This window comes from Numida meleagris, chromosome 10, assembly GCF_002078875.1.
Source record: "Numida meleagris isolate 19003 breed g44 Domestic line chromosome 10, NumMel1.0, whole genome shotgun sequence".
Taxonomy (NCBI): domain Eukaryota; kingdom Metazoa; phylum Chordata; class Aves; order Galliformes; family Numididae; genus Numida; species Numida meleagris.
In genome coordinates this window covers 14,186,213-14,206,498 of record NC_034418.1, presented here as the reverse complement: position 1 = coordinate 14,206,498, position 20,286 = coordinate 14,186,213, and the positions used below count along the sequence as shown (strand labels likewise).

The window sequence follows — 20,286 nt, the reverse complement described above, 5'->3', positions numbered from 1 at the left end:
AGCTGGAGGGCATGTGGGCAGCAGTGGGTACACCCCAGGGATGGGGCACTCGGGGCTGCACGCACAGTGCCAAGAGAGCTGCAAAGAGAGCGTGAAACTGGCTGCCTTTGTAAACTGTAATTAAAAATAATAGGTGAGAGGGCAAAGCAAGACACTGCGCACAACGCTAATTTAGAACCGATAGTTTATCTGGCATCTTATGATTATTTATGTACATCTTAGTCCTTTCTGTGGTAACTCATTATGAGCTGATAGGAATCAGAATAAAGAAGCTGCCAAGTATGATAGGAAAAGTAAACGAAGAGAAATTAGACATTGCCACATTAGGATAATTTAATGGGAAAAGAGAATGAGCTTCAACTTCTTGTGATTTTCCTGCAGTTGTTTTCTTTTTTTCCTGGCCTTTCAGTGTCAGGGAAACTCAGGGTGCCGTTAGGGGGTCAGCCTCCAAAAACTCTATTCTGCATTCTCATCCTTCAAGGGCAGCCTTTCTAAAAAAACCTCAATTCTCCTTAATTGAGGTGTCTCAATTTTGTAACGGCAAAGAAAGGCATATTTGTCTGCAAGATAGGCAGTTTTCTCAGAAGATGGGATTAAACTGATAATGATGGCTCCACAGCTTAGGAATGATCTCCCGTAACAAGGTAAACCAAACCTGTCTGTGTTAAGGCATATATTTATCAGCAGACCAAAATATTTTTAAAGTTACTATAATGCAAAGCAATCCACTATAAATATAATTAATAAATAGAATTAAACCACTCTATTTTTTAAAAAGATAAAGTATCTTAAAGGCAGTAGCAGAAATGTAAGGGAGTTCTACTGAAAATAATATTAACAGAGAACAACATTCCTATGCTCATTTGAACTATCCTGTAAAGTTCCACAGCACAGGTATGTTCACTGTATTCAGCTGTTTAGAATGATTCAAAGCCCCCAAAGAGTGTTATTATTAGTTTTTGCAAGCAATTCAACTGGACTTTTATTGGAAAGGTAAAATTAAAGTGCTCAATGCAGAATGAGAGCCCTTAAGCTATTGCTGTAAAGCATCCGTCCAGCCAAGCCAAACTCAGGCTAGCTTTAAGGGAACTCAGCTAATTCATAAACGAAAGTTTATCAGACCAGTTCAAAATCCAAACCAAACAATAATTTACCTTTTCAAATCAGTCAAATTTGACAAATCTTGATGTCCAACAGCATAACAGCAGTGCTTTATACCTCCAACACTCATACAACTTCAACTCCAAAAGATGAGAACAGTTTTCCCTGTGTGCGTGTAAGATATTTACTTTAAGCGATAAAAGATTATGTGGCTGGAAGCCCAAAGCACTTTATCATGTGATGCCTCCAGTGTTTCACTGAGGACTGGATGTAAGCAATGTGCCATTTGCTTTTTGGCTGTGTATATCTTTACATCTTTCTAGGTGTTTCTAGGTGTCCTGAGTGGTTTGGTAGAAAAATGTTCAATTGTTCTAACACAGGAAGAAAAGTATGTCTTTTTATTATTTAAGAGAAATGCAGTCGTATTTATCCCTTTGTTGACAGAGGGTAAAGCTTAAATATCAGAGAATAATGGACAAATGTGAACTCCACGAGCCTAGGAGCTTGTTGACAACAAAAGTAAGAAACAGACGGTAACTCCCAGGTTCCCAAAGCCATTTAATAAAAATCTAAATTCCTTTGGTGAATGCAGACATCTGAGGATCTTAAGTGACTTGCCCAAGGACAGAGGGGACTCAGTAATGCTTTGGGTCAGATGGGATGTCAGGAGGTCCCCATCCCAACAGGACCCAAGGAAGCCCATACAGACCGTGCCAAATGGGAAGGTCCTTGTGCAACTGACCCCTACTTGGCATCAACCCCCAGGAAGAGCTAGGGCTGCAGATAACTGCAGAGCCAATGCAGAGCCAGGCTGAGAAAATGCTGAGTTTCTCAGTAAATATTGTTTAGCCCTTCTGAACGCAGTCATTTGAATGACATCTTTATACGCCGGGCCTTATGACAGTTTAATAACAAGTTTTAATTTTTTTGCTCATCAGCTTTCCTGTTCACATATCATCAGTATACGACAGCAGAGGATGTTAGGGAATCTAATTAGTAAACAATTCCATACTGCTGATACAAGATGAAACATTCTTAAACCGATAAAAAGAGCACTTTAATCACTGTTGAATGACTTTCAATGCCAAGCGGTTTGTGCCATGTCAGAACATAATTTGAAGAAGATTAGAGTACTATATAAAAGAATTAATGTTAACAACTTCGTTAAAAAACGTCTTAAACAATGAGCTTGTCAGTTGTCACAGGCTCTCCCTGATCTATTGTGATTAACGTCCCCGCTCCCAACAATTTAAACCAATAAACAATGCTAAAAGCTCCGGCCAACCTAAACATTTTTTTTCCATATGTCCGTCAGTTGTATATGGTGCTAATCACCAGGGCTGGGGGTCAGCTGCCTTAACCCTAACAAAGGCAGCGAGTGGGGATGATGAATACGCGGGATAAAGAATTTGTGAGAAGCCCAACTGAATCTTTAATCATGCCTCAATGCCATTTCCGATCCCGGCAAACGTCTGAAAGCTGCTAGGCAAGCACCACGCCATCAATCTTCCCAGTGTACGTAAAATTACCCGGGAATCTTGTTTTGGATTAAGTTGAAGAGTGTCTTAGTAATAAGGGTTCATCATTCTCCTTTGCAAATCATTTGTCAGTTTTGTAATACAATCTTAAACTGCAGCAGGGTGGGATTTGTAAAGCCGTTGCTGTTTATTTATAGTCAAGGCTCAAAGATCTAAATTATCCATCCTCCCAAAATCCTTTGTTGAGATAAAAGTACTAAGTAGCTACTAGTTCACAGGCGTTTATTTCATAACTGCGAGCTATCAATTTGTAGCTGACGGCACTGAATACAAATGAGTATTGGATATCTTAACAGTAAAAGAAGAGGGGTTCCTGATGTACAGCAAATGGTAAAACCCTCATTAATATATATAATGCATCTGTTAGTATTCTAAGATACCACTTACGTTCCTGATAAGAAAACATATTACACAGCTAATGTTTAGTTTTCAGATTTGTCTGCTTTCAAATGCATGTTTATTTTCTAAAATTAGATCCCTGTTCTGAAGCAGGTTTGTGTAGGAAGCATATAAATAATAGAAACAAAGCCATGACTTACCTGTATATGTATCAACTACAAATTAATAAGACCACTCTAAACTCTGTTAAGGGCATTGCCTACCAGCCAGATGGAATCAGCTTCTCTGAAAAGGAGCTTTTCAATTTACTACAAAAAATTAAGTATTAAGGCCCGTTATCTGGGTAGCCCGAGGTGAAGTTTAGCACGGCGCATCTTAAACGATGGCCAGTGGAGGGAGGTGAATTCACAATGACACAGGAGGAGAGCAGTTGTGACAAGGTCCAGATTCAAAGCGAGCGGCTCCAGAGAAATAAAAAGGCAAGTGCTTCCTTACAGCTCTTCAGGCTTTTACTGTTACCCACCTCAGGACTATGAGACCAAGCGAACACAGCCCTAGCACAAAAATTCCAGCTCAACACAACAGCCTATGCGTCACTGAGAGTGGAACCACTTATTACAGTTGCGTATTGCAGAGCATGAGCTCTCCCACCCTTCGCTGTGCCCCTGGGAAGCACCTCGAGGGTTCAGATCCATGCTAGAGCAGGGTAAGTTTGCCTGTTATCTTCAGCCATGGTCATTTATTGGTTTAGAGTGAAAAAAAAAGCCTCCAGCTCTGGCCAGCCTCCTGGAAGGAAGCTGTGCTAGGAATACGCTTGTTTCCATTTGGGATCTCCAGCAAGTTTTAGCCTCGCACAGGAGATTATAGGAGAACCGATTGGTTCCTGCTGCAGTCCTCTTACTCAGAGCAATCCCAGATGCACTGTTATCTTCTGAGTAACACTCACAGTATGTGCGTGCTATTCTCCTGTAAGAAAATTGGATTCCCTGATGGCTTTTTTCAGCAAGGAAATATGAAATCGAGACCTGCCTTTGCTCGTTTGGGTGAGTATGATAAACCAAAATCATAGCTGCAACTGAAAAAAATTAAACTCTGGAGCTGCCAAATATGATTCAGTAAACAAATCAGGCGCAGCTGACTTCAGGTCCCATCTCCACCCAAGTGCCAGCAGGAAAACGTGACCTGAACTGACTCTGTAATTACAGTCTTTTCAAAGGTCTCACTGAACCACATCTAAACCAGAGATTCTCAACCACCTCCCCTTCCCCCAGCGCCACATTTAAACCAGCAAAGCATCTCTTAGAAGATAATACAACGAATAAACCCAAATCTATAAGGTCTGCTTTTTCTTCCTCTGATGTATTCCTTTTTCAATTAATTCCCAACTACAAAGACTCAAAACTCTAACAGCTTCTCTACTTGCAAGGCATAGTTGGTTTCAAGCTGTAACTTTTCTTAGTGTCATTAAGACCTTTACACATTTACAGTGTTCTTTACATACATTATAGAAGATAAATGTGCTATATTCTTTGAGTAAGGAAACTGCAGTAGTTCATGAAAGAGGATTTGTTTTCAACTGCTGAGGCATTAAGACCTACTGATTATTTCAACTACTCAATATATGCAGCTATATTTAACTTACGTTCTGGGTTTTAACTTTGCAAAAGAAAATGTGTCCATTGTAATAAATGTATTTTGATAATGCACCATGTTGTTTGTGTTATGCAACATCCCGTATGTTCTCAATTACGGCAGTGATAGGGCTTGGAAGCTTCCAACCTCCAGCATCCAGTGTCAAACTGATTGTCTGCAACAGTCACACCACAGGAAAAGGTGAAATACAACACATCAAGGCAGGAGCACTGGGCTGGTTTTCTCATTTCAGCCTTTACTTCCCAAGTGAACTCGGACAAGTCGCTTCAACTCCAGGTACCTCACTCTTCCCACCTGTAAAATGGGAGCGTACTGACGTTCACCCACCTCACGGGGCTGTTGTGAGGACTAGTTCACCTTTATGGACTGCTTCCACATCTACTGTTGAAAAGCACTGTGTTGTATTATAAACCATGGTTAAAATGATTAGAAGATTTAAAATGACGTTGGCGTAACAGCTGATAAAAATGTAAGTACCTTTTGAAATCGTGCAGATTTTTCACTGTTGTATAAACTTCCTTCTTTAACCTGTGAAGTTTTCTGCTACAACAGGCCCCATGCTGGTATCCTCCCTCCCTCATCTGTTCGTTTTTGCCCAGCTCAGTGAGAATTTGGTAAAACACTATTAGCCAGAGTACCACTGGGGGCTCCATAAAAGGTTGCTTTAGAGATAACCAGCCCCTGAAAGCGAGAGCAATGGGTTCATCTCTCCTACGCTTTGTAGATGCTATGAAGAGCCACGGTGGTATGCCACATTGCCTAACACAGGGCTCTTACACCTGAGCTGCCTTGGGAAATCCTTCGGAAGGGCCCACATTTCCCGTGGGTCTGGAATTGTATCTGCCAGCATTCACAGACATCTCAGATGAAACTACCCCATGTTTAAGGCAGCTGCAGACACATAGGTTTATGCAATGCTGCTGCTCCTTCTGCAGCACCTGGGTGGGAGCTGTGTCCCACAGGCAGCTCCTTATTCCTCACTTTGTTCTCACTGAAGTCCGCAATCAGTTTCTGAAAATTGCTTCAAGCCTGACAGAGAGCCATCTTAAGCTTCAAAAACTTCAGTGAAGCATATGGCTTTCCCTTGCACAACCAGCATTTCGGCAGGAAGAGCAGCAGCACGCCCCATGGGCTGCTCACCGGCCTTTTACCGACAACCGCATTTCCTCACTGATCGCTTCTGAATTCTCTTCTCCTGCCCACTGAACTCCTGTTCACACCCGATTTACACTTTCAAGACATCATCGCTCCACTGAAGTGGCAGTTTTGAACACTGCATGCAAATTGCTACCATCTAGCATTGCTGCTCCTTTCTTCTCGCTGTGCCACGACATACGGAGCAGCGGTGTGATACTGCGTGCTTCTCTTCATGCCTAGATCTGGGAAAAACCTCAAACGGGGTTGGGATCATGTTGGCCTTATGATGCTGCTGTCCATTGCTTGTCTGTCCACAGCGAGGAGCAAAGAGCAGGCCAGAGGGAGCCAGAGCCCTTGGGCATCCATCCTGCAGCACCTCTGAATCTCTGCCACTCACTTTTTGAGACTTTGTGGTGTCTGTTTTATACAAACATGAGTCCAATTATGACTTGGCGGCCACCGATAAAAATGGAAACCCTATGGAGGATACTGGAAATCTCCCTGAAATGTGTACTCTGCCAGCTAAGCCACGCTCTTGCAGGCAAGTGTAACTTGAAGAGTTGGGCCAACAGGTTGTTAACAACAGCCATGCCCTGCCAGACTAGATACGCTGCTGTAACTCGGTCATCAGAATAGGGCTGGCTGGTGTTTAGACACATGCACATGAGAATTTGTTGAAATCGCTTCTGTTCTTAACTTCTGCTGACTTGAAATGTTCTCCTTTATTGCTGTACCTAACTTTAATTATAGACATACTTTATATAAATGTATGTACACATACCTTACTGTATATGTTGTATATACTTATATAGCTTTTTAATACTAATTCTAGTCAAAATTTTGAGTCTTTTCAAATGCAGTATTGCAATGAATGTCATCACAATAATGACATTGTGCTTCCTCCTTCGTGGCATAGATCATTTTTTAGACCAACTTTGACTTTAGATACGAGTGAAACAACCCCACAAAAGACAATGCTTTTTAAGCAAGTGACCTTTTGGGACAAATATTTAACAAGCTATTTGTTTCAGTTTTAAAGACAAAGACTGTTTCTCATCTGTTGAGATATTAACACACACACACAAATTTCAGTAATACAATGCATTGAAAAACCACAGGGTGTGATGATCGGGACATATCATGGTAAGAAATTAACTACTAACTCTGTCTTCCAGAAACGAATTAAGGGAATGTATTTTGCAATAATACAGATCTAGCAAACAGGCCTCTAATGTCTAGGCTTAGAGATGTAAGCCAGGCACTCCTGTATTATGTATGTGTGATTTTCATAGATAGCCTGCTGTAAAGTGTGCCCTGTTAGTGCATCTTTCAGGCTCAAAGACACTTGCCTTGTTAATATTTCATTTAGTACATACTGTAGAGTCTCATTTATATTACTTCTATAATTAATGGTGATAGCTTAGGCACTGCCTTTACAAGGAGAGATCCCTGTATGTTGGTCGATGGATAATGAGAAACAATAGATATTTCATTCACCAGCAGCTTGTTGCTAGTTAGTAGGAAATTATCGTGTGTACTGTTGCTTTAATTGCCAGGGTAAATAATGCTGCCGCTGTGTTAGTGAACATTTTAAAGCACTTGATGCAAATAGACTAGAAACAAAACAAAACAAAAAATTACCTTTATTATGCTACACCTTAGCATAGGGAGTTAAAAAGGTCTTCAAACATTTGCGTTCTATCATGCAAATATATCTTAATATGCATGTGCTGACTATTCAACTACTGTATTTTAGGAAATACAATTTTGCTGCCTTTCTCTTCTCCTATGTAGACTGTAAATAACTGTAGATGTTTCTCTTGTTTTCCTATGTAAATATATGTAAATACTAACAAGCTATGCATGCTGATATTCTAGGCAATTTCAGGTACTTTTATAATCTGAAGGCATGTACTTGAACTGGTTTGTTAAAAAAAAATCACTTCTCTCAAACCCTTTAAAGCTCATTAGAAATTAAAGATTTCTTACTAGACTGGTTCATTCTATCTCAGTCGCTTTTTCTTTTTCTTTTTTTTTTTTTTTTCCTGCTTTCTCAGCACTGCCTCCCAAGACCTGTGCTCAGGGATGCACACTTAGGGCTGTTTTCTCCTATCTCAGGATGCAAATCCCCCCCTGCCAAGGATGGGCCCTGTTTAAATCCAACACCATCCCTGCTGATGAACCTCAGTGGCAGCTCATGGCCATCTAGAGGGGAGAAGCCTGTCTCCTTTACTCCCATCTCTCCTTCTCCATGTTGTTTTCCATTCCCTTTTCTCAGCCTTTAATCCATCAGGGAAGGACCTGACATGGGGACGGTGTTTTGGGGCAGATCCATCTCTTTGGCCATCTCTTTGCTCTGTGGCTGCCCGCAGTCCGGCCGCTCGCTCAGACCTGTCTTTCTGTTTGAACACACTCTTTATGTTTCTTTTCTAGCAGGCTTATGACTTTGACAGACTGTGAAAATAATCTGATAAATAGTTTGATAAATTTCCCCATCTCTTCTCTTCAGCTCCGTAACACAGTTTTTGGGAGCCTTTCAATTGAAGGAGTGTGAACAAAAATGAAATTACCCGAGCTTATAAATCAAGTCATCCCCTGCATACAAACTTGGCAGAAAGGTTTCAATTTAGCTCTTTTTCCTTCTTCTTCTTCTTCTTTTTTTTTTTTTTTTTTTTCTTGCACTAAATGAACATTGCTGTGAAGAAATAGGTAAGAAGGAAAAAGAGAGGTGCTTATCCCTCAGTATGGTAAGGAAAAAAAAAATCCTCTCCACATTACCTCTGAAAACTAAATGCAATGACAACTTTTTAATCGAAAGAAAACAGCTTTCATGTTTGAAGAGGCTTTTTCCAGAGGAGATGTACACGAATAAACATATTAATTGACCGGGTCTTCACGACTTTTTAAGTTCTCAAACTTAACTCGGTGTCTCGGGAAGATCTCTTTCCAGTTCTTGAAGACTCTTTTAAGATGAATGTTTAAAAAGCCAGGATGGACATGGGCATTATGTTCGAGTGCAAGCTGTACTATTCTTTAACAGAGGGCGTAGAAATGGTTCATAGGATTATTATCTTTCTACAGACAAAACCCATTACCTTCACACTAGGAGGGAAAAGCTAGTTTTTAACTTATATAAAATGGAATCAATTATCAATATCTTTGCACAGTTTCCTGGCTCTGCTGGAGAGCAGCAGCGGTGCAGCGCCTCTGTTACATCGCAGCGGTGCTGAGCACTGAGCGATTTGCAGAAGGGCTCCTCCTGAAGCAGGCTCCCCTTTAGTACCATCACATCCGCAGAAGCAAAAAATAAGTGGCAATGATTTGTATGCAGGGCTTCCACCCTGAATGTCACAGGAGGAGACAGGAATCGTGTTTTCAGACTCTTCTCGTGGCTGTTGTGACTTTAAAGTTCTTCCCAGTAAAGAGCAGCCACCAACGCAAAGTCAAAGGCAGTGGCAAACAGCAGCACGGGTCAGAGCATCTGTACAGCATGCAGTCAGGGTGTGGAAGAGAAGCATGCCTCTGCCACACAGTCCTACCCATCCAGCCTCTGAACAACCCTCTCGTTGGCTGCACCGGTGGCTATTCATGGGTCACTATGAGGAAAGGAAACTTAGCGGTGTTTTGACATACTGATAAAAATCCACACACCCTTACTTCTTAAACTATTCCAGATAAAATCCTTCTTTCTTTCATCAGACAATGTCTAACCTACTCCAACTCCGTGTCCCTCAGCAGAGGGATCGCTGAGCCATACCACAGCTATTTCACAGGCACATGCAAACTCAGATGCACGTTCAACTGTACTGTTTGCAGTATATATAAAACATAATACTCTAGAAGCTGGTAATGGTGTTTGGGAAGGAAATGTTCATTATTAAGCTCTTATCTGTTTATCCCATTCATGAGATCTGCTTCTACAAAGCGCATAATGATAAATGACACATTTGCAAATTATCTTCTGAGTGCTGATGAGAAATCAGCAACCTACGAGTTACCATGACTTTGAATGAGTACACTCCACTGCAAGTCTCGTTTGCTGAGATGCCTGCCAAATGAGTGCATTAGTATATTAGGAATCTAATAAATTGACTAACAAGCATTTGATGAAAAATAGCTGTACCATCCATTACATTTTCATCACAGCCAACAAGGCTACTGGGTTTGGGACTGTGCAGGCACAGCTGCTGAGAGCAGAGATGCTCCCAGTGTTTCCCTACCAGGGAAGGAGCAGGGGGACACTGACATTGTTCAAGCATCTGAGGCTGCTTTCACGTTTTCAGTCTGAAAACTTCTAGCTTGTTAAACAGGATCACAAACGTGAGGCCGAAGGGACCAAAAAATCTTTGGCTACACTCACGTTCTGCAGGTAGGCGCTGTGCTGCTTAACGTCGTGCAATCAAATTAGTTTCAGGAGTGGCTTGGAGTCCTGCTTCTAACTCAGGGTCCTAGTGGAAAAACTAAAAGGGAGGAAAGAAATCCTCGTTCATGCAGCCCTTAACCGGCATTGCCCAGCACAAGACACTCAGTTTCTAGCATGATAAAAACTGATGATTCTTCCTCATCCAAACACCCTCCCTGCCCAGGAAGGCCCAAGCACCTGACACATGTACACCCATAGGACCCGCAGCCCCACAGCAGGGTACTGGAAGCACTGGCTGAGCCCTGCCAGCAGCCCAAGGCTTGGCTGCTGTCCCCGTACGAGGCACAGAGGCTCTGCGGGTGCTCCCACAGCTCAGGGCAGGGTCGGTGCATGACAGATCGCAGCTACACAGTCGCCTGGCAGAGCCCGTGCGAGTAAATTATGTATTTTCAGGTTAATTAATTCTAGTAAGAGCAATATACCCTTACACTTGAGTTTCAGAAATCTTCTGCACGCTGCTTAATTTGTTTAAAGTGGAGAGGAACCCAATTCATTACAAACTCACATTTATCGCCTGCCGACAAAGCCCAGCAAACACTTCAAAACTACGCACGTGCAATAGAAGCTGCTTCTGTATCTTCCAGAAATGCACTTCTCCCTTTACCTGACACATTTGCAAGATTCCCCAACTCTGTCAACAGTGGCTCTCCAGTTTTGTTTAGCTTATCATCAACAGACCCTGCTTTTGTGAGTGGACAAGTCATTTGAGTGTGCACCACAGTTATAATGGCCTGACTGACAGCTCAGCCAGATAAACACGGGAGAATAACAGACGTAGGAACAATCTGGGTATTCATTTTGTCCGTTCAACCGGGTTGAAAGGATTTGCCAGCCAAGGGCACAACACTTCAGGCTAATTTGCTCAGCCAAAGCACTGCCAGAGCGTAAGGCTGCAAGCAGATGACTGATGCTGGGGAGATCAGCGTTCCCGGCTGAGGTACTTATTATTCACCTCTGCCTCATGGGAAATGAAAGCACTATTTATTCAAAGCATCCATTTGAAAGAGAAAAACATATAGAAATGAACTTTCTTACACAACTTGAACCCTTCTCATTGCTTCCCTGCTTCTGCATAAATTCCATCTTGTTGTGTCCATAGTATCCTGTACACTGCAGCATTTCTCCTTCTGCGCTTCTTCCTTCCCCCTATGTCTGCTCCTCTCTTCATTCCTACATACTGGCCATAGCCTTGTCTCCTGCTCCACATGTTTTTGCTCCTGTGTCTGACACCAAGCACCTTCCCTTTGCTGTTCATCTCCCATATTAATGCTATAGCCAATCAGCTACTAAGCACTCAGCGGTGCTTACGGACACGGTTTAGTGGGCAATATTGGTTACCACCACGTGGACAGTTGGACTAAATGACCTTAGAGGTCTTTTCTAACCTTAGTGATTCTATGATCTTGGAGGCTTACCTGTTTCCACAGTACCTCACGTTTCAGTGGGTGCTCCCATCTGCTCCCTCATGCTGAAAGCACTCTGCAATGGCCATCATTAGCCCCTCGCAGGTGCAAGCAGTGCCACATCCAGCACCACAACTGAGCAATGCAGGTCGGCAAATTATGCTGCTGTGCTCGTTAAGGCAAGCTGTCTCCCTGCTCTCTCGCACATTTTAAGCACCCTGAGTTTAGAGTGACAGAGCCACCAGTCCCTCTGCTAACCATGTTAAAAGAAATGATGGGTAGAACAGCCAAGCTGGTACTAAGAAAAGGTAAATGCTGTTCTGACACATCGCCTCGAGCAAGCAAACAAAATAATAACAGCTTACAGTGAACGCAAGTTTGCTTCCACTAATGGAGTTCCACTTTTCAGCCTGTTCAGTTTTTAAGTCATTTTGTCCAAGACTGACTTCAGCAACTCTCCTCCCCACCCAACAGCAAAAGCAAAAGCTGGCGGCGGTGGCAGCAGCACTCCAGGAGCCGTGGCACAGCCCATGGAGGTGCCAGGTAGTGCGGACGGGCTGGGAACAGCATCCAGACCAGCCTCAGAGCCATCACGGGAGGAATGCAAAGTGCACCTGACACTTCTTTTGATCTACTCCGAAGAAGCATTAAAAGGCACATTAATGTGCTGCTTTGGTGCGTGTTCAACGTGATAGTTGGAGACATAACTGAGCCTTGCACAAAAGTCTAATTGGGGAGAAGAATAAACTTATTGTTTTCTCTCCTGGACACGCATCCTGGAGCATAGGCAGAACTGACATTTGCATGAAATATGTTGCTGTTTTGCATTTTAAATCCATGCAAGTTAAATGGAGACTGAATGATCACTTTGAATATCCTTGGTAAACCAGTCCATGTGCAGCAGTAATTCTACGCATGCAGTAACTGGCATTGCCTGGCAGCAGGTGATCTTCCTCTTATGCTACTGAACACGGAAATTCAAATATACACATATGTGTACACATACACACATATATCTATCTAAATTGCTCACTCAAAATATCAAGTAAATGGTACGAAGGCATCTGAGCATACATCTCCTACAGCTCTTTCATGCAGTTGTTTCTTATTGCTCACTGAGATCCTCACATACAAATCATATTCACATTTAGAAACAGTTTTTGTGCACTGAGCAAATTATTCTTCTTGACCTCAACAGACTATTAAGCACCTTTGCATCTCTGTGCCTTCAGCTACCATTTTTCTTTGCTCTTTTAAGAGAATCACACAACGAACAAACTGCAGCCAACTAAGGTGCATGGAAAAAAACATGCAATTCCATCCTTTTTTTCTGACATTTAAAAAAATTCCACACATCATTCCAGCAGGTACCAACTCGGGTTTAAAGGAAGTCTCTTTCCAAGTCCATGTATACTACCCAACCTTTCAAATCCACTTTGTGACTTTCCCTATTCAAGCTTTTGGACGCCTATTTTTTTTCTTGGTATCACGTGATTTTCTTCTTATAAACAAGCTGATGCCATTACCACCACAAAGATGAAATACAGCTTTTCTTTGGCCTAATCCTCCAACTGATGTTCAGGACAGTTTCTTAGGAACCCATCTTAAAAAGTGGGAAAAGAAGGAATCCCAGTGCAAATTTAATAAATTTTGTCCTATATGAAAAATCAGAAATATAAAACAAAGAAAAAAAGCCACTCCAGCATTTCAGTTAGCATACACAAGGGTTTGATAGGCCTTCCTCTTAAATTATCACTTTACTCAGACCTTAACGAAGACACCAATCTTGGAAATATAGCTTCTGCAATACTTGGACCTGGACACCTTTCCAAAAATGCAGCCAAGTTTTCCCCTCTAAGCTGGTCGGTCCAGAGGCAGGAGCAGAGGAAGGATGCAGAGCCCAGACATGGCTGTGGGAAGAGAAGGGAACATGCATGCATTGAGCCTGGGCAGTGGCTGAGCTGGAGAGACAGAGCTGCACGTATCTCCAGTGCAAATGTGCACGTGTGCCCGCTTAAAGAGAGAAACACATTATTGTGCCAGGATACACATCTCTCCTGCTATCTCCAGTAGTAAGGATGGAAATGCATCTGGCTTCCCAGCAAACGCACAGAATATTCTTCTCAGTCAGTACCAGCCAGCTGACTCTATCATCTCAGTAATTTTCCATTTGCTTCATCCAAGTAAATATGGTGGTCTGTAACAAGATCTCTATCCCATTTTGCCACAATGCAATGTACTTCTAGGAGAATAGTCTTTTGACAATAAATTTCTATTAAACTTCAATGTGCTCTTAAGTGGCACAATCTTTTTCAGTTGGTGACATACGAGATATATTTATGCTCTGCCCAAATGCTGTATTGGAGCTGCACTATCTAACACTCCTTACATACTTTTGATCACTTTTTTTCAGCCTTCTTAGGCTGCAGAAGAAAAATCACTCAGAGGCATAGATGATATACACCTAAAGGACTTTTAACTCTTTCTAAGTCCAAAAGCAAATTTGCTGCAAAATAATGAACTTAAGTGACCCCTGCTGACTTCTCAAGGAATGACATTCCATAGGGAGTCCCATCTATAAAACAATTCAGATACAAAAATCAGTCTGTTCTTCTGAATGTTATTGGTCATCTGAAATGTTCCTTTAGTCTGCAGTTTGGGATGATCCATCTCAAAATCAAAAAGGATAACTGGTCAAATTCACACCCTTGCAAGAGACACACAGTTAATTTGTTTTTATTTGTTTTTTTTTTTTTCTTTCTGTTTTTTTTTCAGGTGTATTATCAGTTAAGCATCACTGGAATATGGACACAACATATTTGCCCACAAATCTCTTTGGTGCCTTCTGGCTTTCTGTATGATGTAAGGGGCTAATAAGAGGTGGCAGTGCTTGATGTCAGATAGGCTGCCTCTGCCCTGTTTAATCACTCAGAATGGACTGATGCTCAAGCCCAACTTGCACTGGTCTACCAGAGGGCTGCTGAGAGCTACTTCTAAGCTATCACTTCAATCCATCTGCCAACTATGCTGTAGCGGCCCCACAACCTTGAAGTAAGAGAAGTGGTCTTCTCAATTTAGATGCAATATTAAATGCAGTTGACAAGAACTCTTAAATCTCCACCAGCTTTTCGCCTTTTCTCTCAAAGCTTGAAAGTCTGATCTCACTGAAGTCAGTGGGAGCTTTGCAATTGACTTAAGTGGACCCAACATTACAGCTGTAGTGGTCAAGATGGAATAAACACAACTGGAATACTCTCGAAGTCACTGAAGCCCTAAAATCCTATTAGGTTATAGAGGTATCTTAATACTCGAGAGACACTTGAATCTGCCGAGGCTCAAGCATTTAATACAAACCCAGGAAGTGTCTAAATGAGGTGGCAGCATTGCTATTGTGCTCGTTAAACGCTTAAACACATGAGTTAGGCTTTCAGCACAAATCATGCTGTTAGGTCCAGTTGACCATGGCACAAACTAGCTCCGGACATCTACACTCTGAACAAAAGAACTGCAAGTTCAGATGGCCTCATTTGCAGTAGGGTTATAACCGGTTGATGCAACTTATGCATCTACCCCTTAAGCTTGTGGTGATGTAAACTGAAAAAGTATTTTAATTTAGAAGTTAAAAAAAAAGGTATAAAGTTCCCATTCGACTTCATTTTCTGTGTTGGCATTTACATAAATCAAAATAATATATATGTTAAAAATAATTGGAGAACGTGTCATAAGAGGTATAAAACAATCAATTCACAGTACAAACAGTTTAAGTGCATTCAGGTATTCTTGTAAACTGCAGCAGCAGACAAGCTTTCCTTAATTTTTCTTAGACTAGGTGTTAGTACAAGTTATAACCAAGAATTTAGCACATCCATTCAAATTATACCTAAAGCACTAAATCCAGCACAGCAGTAATTTTCTAGTCTTTCATACTTCCCAACTTAATGAAAAGAGACATTAATGTCCCAACCATAGATTAATTAGATGGAATCATTAGGAGTTATTTCACAGGCATCTTTTGCTAATACACATATTATCATTGAATGCGACCAACCCTGCTTGGAAGGTTAATGTTATTTTGGAAGAATATTTACAGTATCAGTGATAGAAAACCCAATACCTAAAAAAATATTTTCCACCTGCAGCTATCTGTCATCCATCCCACACAAGCTTTGAAAGCTTTCCACTATCTGTCAAAACATGGGTTTTGATGCAATAAAGACTATAATTATTGAGCATTTACGAGAAATAATATTTTCCCTCTGGTACGTGTTATAACGGTTGTTAACATGCAAGTATGAATACTAATGCTCCAAGCCCACCTATACTCTTCAAAAATGATGATTTTTTTTTTTTTGAATACTGATATAAAGGAAAGTATAATAAAAGAGCAAGATAAGACTGAATACAGGTCTGGAAAAGTAAATGTCAATCAGAATAAGGTTTTCAGAGACATAAGAAGTTGATTTGAAGTAGAGTTTGGAAATAAAGCTGGCAATTAGATCCCTGGATATAAACAGCACTTCTTTTGTGCTGAAAAAAAAAATGATCCCTTTGCAACCAAAATACAAGGCTACAGTATGCGTGAAGGAAACAATACTGAGTGTGCATCAAAACAATTCTGCAGATGCCATGCTAGCAGATGGCTTAAGCCGGCTGAATTACTGTATAAACATTTAACTGAAAGTTTGATTTTCTAAGTGTGGAAATTATACCAAACGAAAAGAAAATGATTGTAAGAAGCACTTAAATTAGTCATTTGTAATTTTCTTTGCTAAGTTGGCATAGCTCTGTTGCTTTGCGAGAGTCCTTCGAAGGGGAAATTCTGGAAATCTCTGAAAGAAATTGCACGCCATAAAAGGGAGCTCATCCAAACGCACAAAACGAAGCGAGACACTTGAAGGTAAATATATACCTTCCCACTGCTGTTGCAGCTAGAAGCTGTTCCAACTGCGAGTTAATAAAAATCGAAACCCCTCCCCACTCTCCATTTCCTCCTCCTTGTGCAGATAACAAAGGCCCAGGCTCTGTTTATATCTCAGTAGCTTCCACAGCAGCCCCTTGGTGTGTCGTGGGGGTCCAACTGTAATACACAGGCAGGAAGGGCACAGAGAAGGGCGATTTGTGCAGAGGTGGCTTCAACAAACACCACTCAGGAGGCGGAAAGAGAAAAATATACAGGAAAAGAGAAAAGAATTAATGCAGAAGTAATGTGGCTTCTTGTGACAGTGTACAGGCTGGATAAAATGGAGTACTGCAGTTGTAGTGATGGCTTTGGGCTGCGTGTATCTCAGTTTTCTATCGTTTTGCAAAGCAGGAGCTTGACAATGGTCATAGGGTCTTACCCTGCTCTACTGAATGCTGAAGCAATCTATCCTCAGCCTTGCCCAGGAGAGTGACAGCTTTACTTCTGGCTGTATGGGTGTGTGGCTGGGCCCCAAAAGGCTCCAGTGCTGTGACAACACCAAAGTGGACTCTTCAAACGCTGTGCTACAGCAGCACCGCCAGCGTGAGTCTGCACAACATCCTCTTTGCTACTCCATAGCGAACACACGCACTACTCTGCTTATGCTACACAGACTTCATCACCTCACCTCGGATGGATAACTGCTTTTGCATTCCTTATTTGCTATTACATAAGCCACTGCTGGCTCTTTCAGAACCGAGATGGCAATTATGCCAGGTGCAGATAGTACTAATGAAAGGGTAAGTCAACTCCTTCCTCAAAAAGCTGTCCACACTTCAAATTCCCCTTTTGGTATAATGATCAAGAAGAGCTAATAACTCCTCCTTCACTGTGCAACTTCACTGTGCCAGGGGCAAAATAAACTATCATCTGACTTACATCCTAATACGGAGCAATTTCTTACAACCTCTTCTTTATTTTTTTCTCTTCCAATTCATTCCCTTGTCCGTAACTTCCTTCTAATTTACCCATTCCAAACCAATCACCTTCCCGCTTCCCATCACTGATGGAGCGGAAATACATCATGAACCCTACAGTTCAGCTTCTCCAGGGAAATTTTCCAGTTTCACCACCATCAGGGAGCCTATCCTTCCTACAAAAAAGGTGTGCACAGCCAACAAACCAGAGCAGGACAATGGCACACAGGGAATGCTCCAATGAGCTGGGAACAGCAGGGCTGGGTGAGCATCACCCACATGCAGCTGTGCAGCTCTTCCTACACCAAAGAACCAGCACGGAGCTTCCTGACGTGCGGGCTCGGAGGTAGCACGTACGGGAACAGATACAAGAGTAACCACAGGCTTATGTGCAGTGACACCAGCATCATTTACATGTCATGTATGCTTAGAACTCTCTTGGCAATTGAAGGCAGTGAAATCTGTTGTACAAGGTGTATTGCCTGTGACAACTGAAATTACAAGCAGCACTGCTAAACTATGCTTTGACAAGCTTCTGTAATTCATACTATTGGCAAAGTTTTACAGAAAAGACATGCATTAATCTTATCATATGAACATCCAGCACAGAAAACAAAGTCCCTATGCTTCTGAACAGTCCAGGCCTTGGTGTAACAAGACCAATAGATGCTGGTTACACAGCACAGGCAATCCTGGCTTGTGTTGGTTTGCTGCCCACGCTCAGCTGAGTCATCCTAGCGGCTTTGCATGAGTAAATGCTTACCAACATGAGGACTGCAATGAATCCCTCCGCAGTTTGGGGCTTAAATTCAACTTATTCCGAAACCAACAACTACGACAGCGTGGGAGAAAACAGGATGCATACCCCTCTGCCTTTTGTACAGTGAGAGATAAGGGCGGATAGCTAGGTATGTTGAAATGATGTATGATTCTCATTAAGAAACGTGACAACAGCAGCAGACTTTTTAAAACTCTATTGGAAAGATGACAGAGCCTTGACCCAGATAAAAATTAGCTAGTTCTGAGAAGGAAGACTTTTCCCAGCAGTAAGTTATGGATGGGACATCCTCCTAAGTGCACCCTAGTTTCTTTGGGATGAGGGAGAGGTGTCATCCACCTGCTCAACGTCAAGCTCCTTGGGTATTCTGATGTCTACTGGATGTTTAAGTTTCATGCTGCCTTGGAACTAGGTGCTAAGAAGGGTACATTTCCCTGAGTAGTTAGGCTGGTTGAAATCACTTTGGGCAGCTAAATCTGATCACGTAAGTACATTCAGAAATCCTTTATTGGCTGCTTCCATGTCAGGTAGGGCTGTTAGCACGGCAGCCCCACGTCTTGCTGCTCATCATTATCTGTCTGCAAGGTTACCACCTTGCACTATCTGCAGTCTCAGCTGCTCACCTAATCACTCCAGACTTGTTTCAGTTAAAGACTGCCTTAGCAGAGACCTATTATTTAAGCTGCTGAAGACACCAGGCTTATTTTGCAAGAGCTATGTTAGGGATTGATCACGCAGACAAGGGTGGCAGCAGTTCTGTCAGAGTCACCATGACGTGCAGCTTGACGCGAGCCAGGGGCAAGAAACTTGGGCAGCCACAGCCAGACGACGAGGCATGAACATCGCCTGAGAGCCTGCTCAGCTATGTCTGCAATGTTAATGACAACGTCCAAAAATCACCCTGGTGGGAATGAGCCCGGGTGAAAGCTGTAGTAAGTTAAAACAATAGCAGCAAAATTCCTGATTCCAAAAAGGCAACATAAAGGAGTTACAGAATGGAGCGTTACTGTAAAAGCAATTTAAGGAGGCTGGAAAAACTGCCGCATTTAAGATCTCTTGAAATAAGTTGATGTCTGATCCTCGGTACTCCAAAATTATCAACGGCTTATGCTTTCTACACTACAAAAACAACACAGTATCATGTGGAAGCGAAGGAACTTCAGAAGACAATGACAGTTCATTTTCTGCTCTTATTGGCTTGGGCTGGAACAGCATGGATAAAGTTCAGACTGCTCCAAAGCCCATAATTCACCCAAAGAGTCAATTGAAGCCATGGCAGAAATATCATCAGCTTCTGCGGTTGCTGGGTGAACTGCAGCAGCATGGTTTGAAGTTGATTTCTCTTCCTTTCAAATAAAATAGCTTGTGAATTGATTAGAGGTAATAGAATTATTGGATGTTAGCAAGGAAGGGGATTTAAGGAAGATGTAATGACACCATCAAAGCTTTGTTGGGATGCTTTTATTAGCCTGAATCAGCTTAGAGCAGTCCTGACACTTAAAGGTTAGAGGAAGTCTGTTACAGGCTTGCCTATGGGATGAATGCATAACAAAATCCTTCCGTAAGGAAAAAAGAAAAAAGAAAAGAAAAAAAAAAAACCACCAGAGACACGCACCAAAAAAGAACGACAAGTACAGTACTTTAACAGGGAAAATTTCCTCAGAAAGGAAGCAAGCAATGAGGCTAGGAGAGGAATAAATGGTGTAGAAATGACAATCGCTCTTCAGTCAGGGCCCATGACTGCACTCACTGCTGATAAGATCCAGCATGTGTCAGTTGTCAAGTGTCTCTTGTCACACTTCAATGTGAACTTTACAGCGAAAGGGGGACAAGAGGCAGTGAAGGGGAAAATGGCACGGCTCAGAAGGACTTGTGCACTCAGTGTGAAGCCATTTCAATTTTATATTCTAAAGGACTTTGTAGGTGATCCCATGAATGCAATTATTCGCACCTAATAAAAGCAACATATGCTAAGACAATTAAAAGATTTTATTATATATCTATTCATTGTATTTAGTTTTAGACAGCAGATAAACC

At 42.0% G+C, this 20,286-nt stretch overlaps 1 protein-coding gene across 3 annotated transcripts in view; it reads right to left on the bottom strand.

The window, feature by feature from the left end:
* WWOX (WW domain containing oxidoreductase) overlaps positions 1–20,286 on the bottom strand; it is a 474,831-nt gene that overhangs the window by 2,000 nt on the left and 452,545 nt on the right. The gene's annotated exons all lie outside the window — the stretch shown is intronic.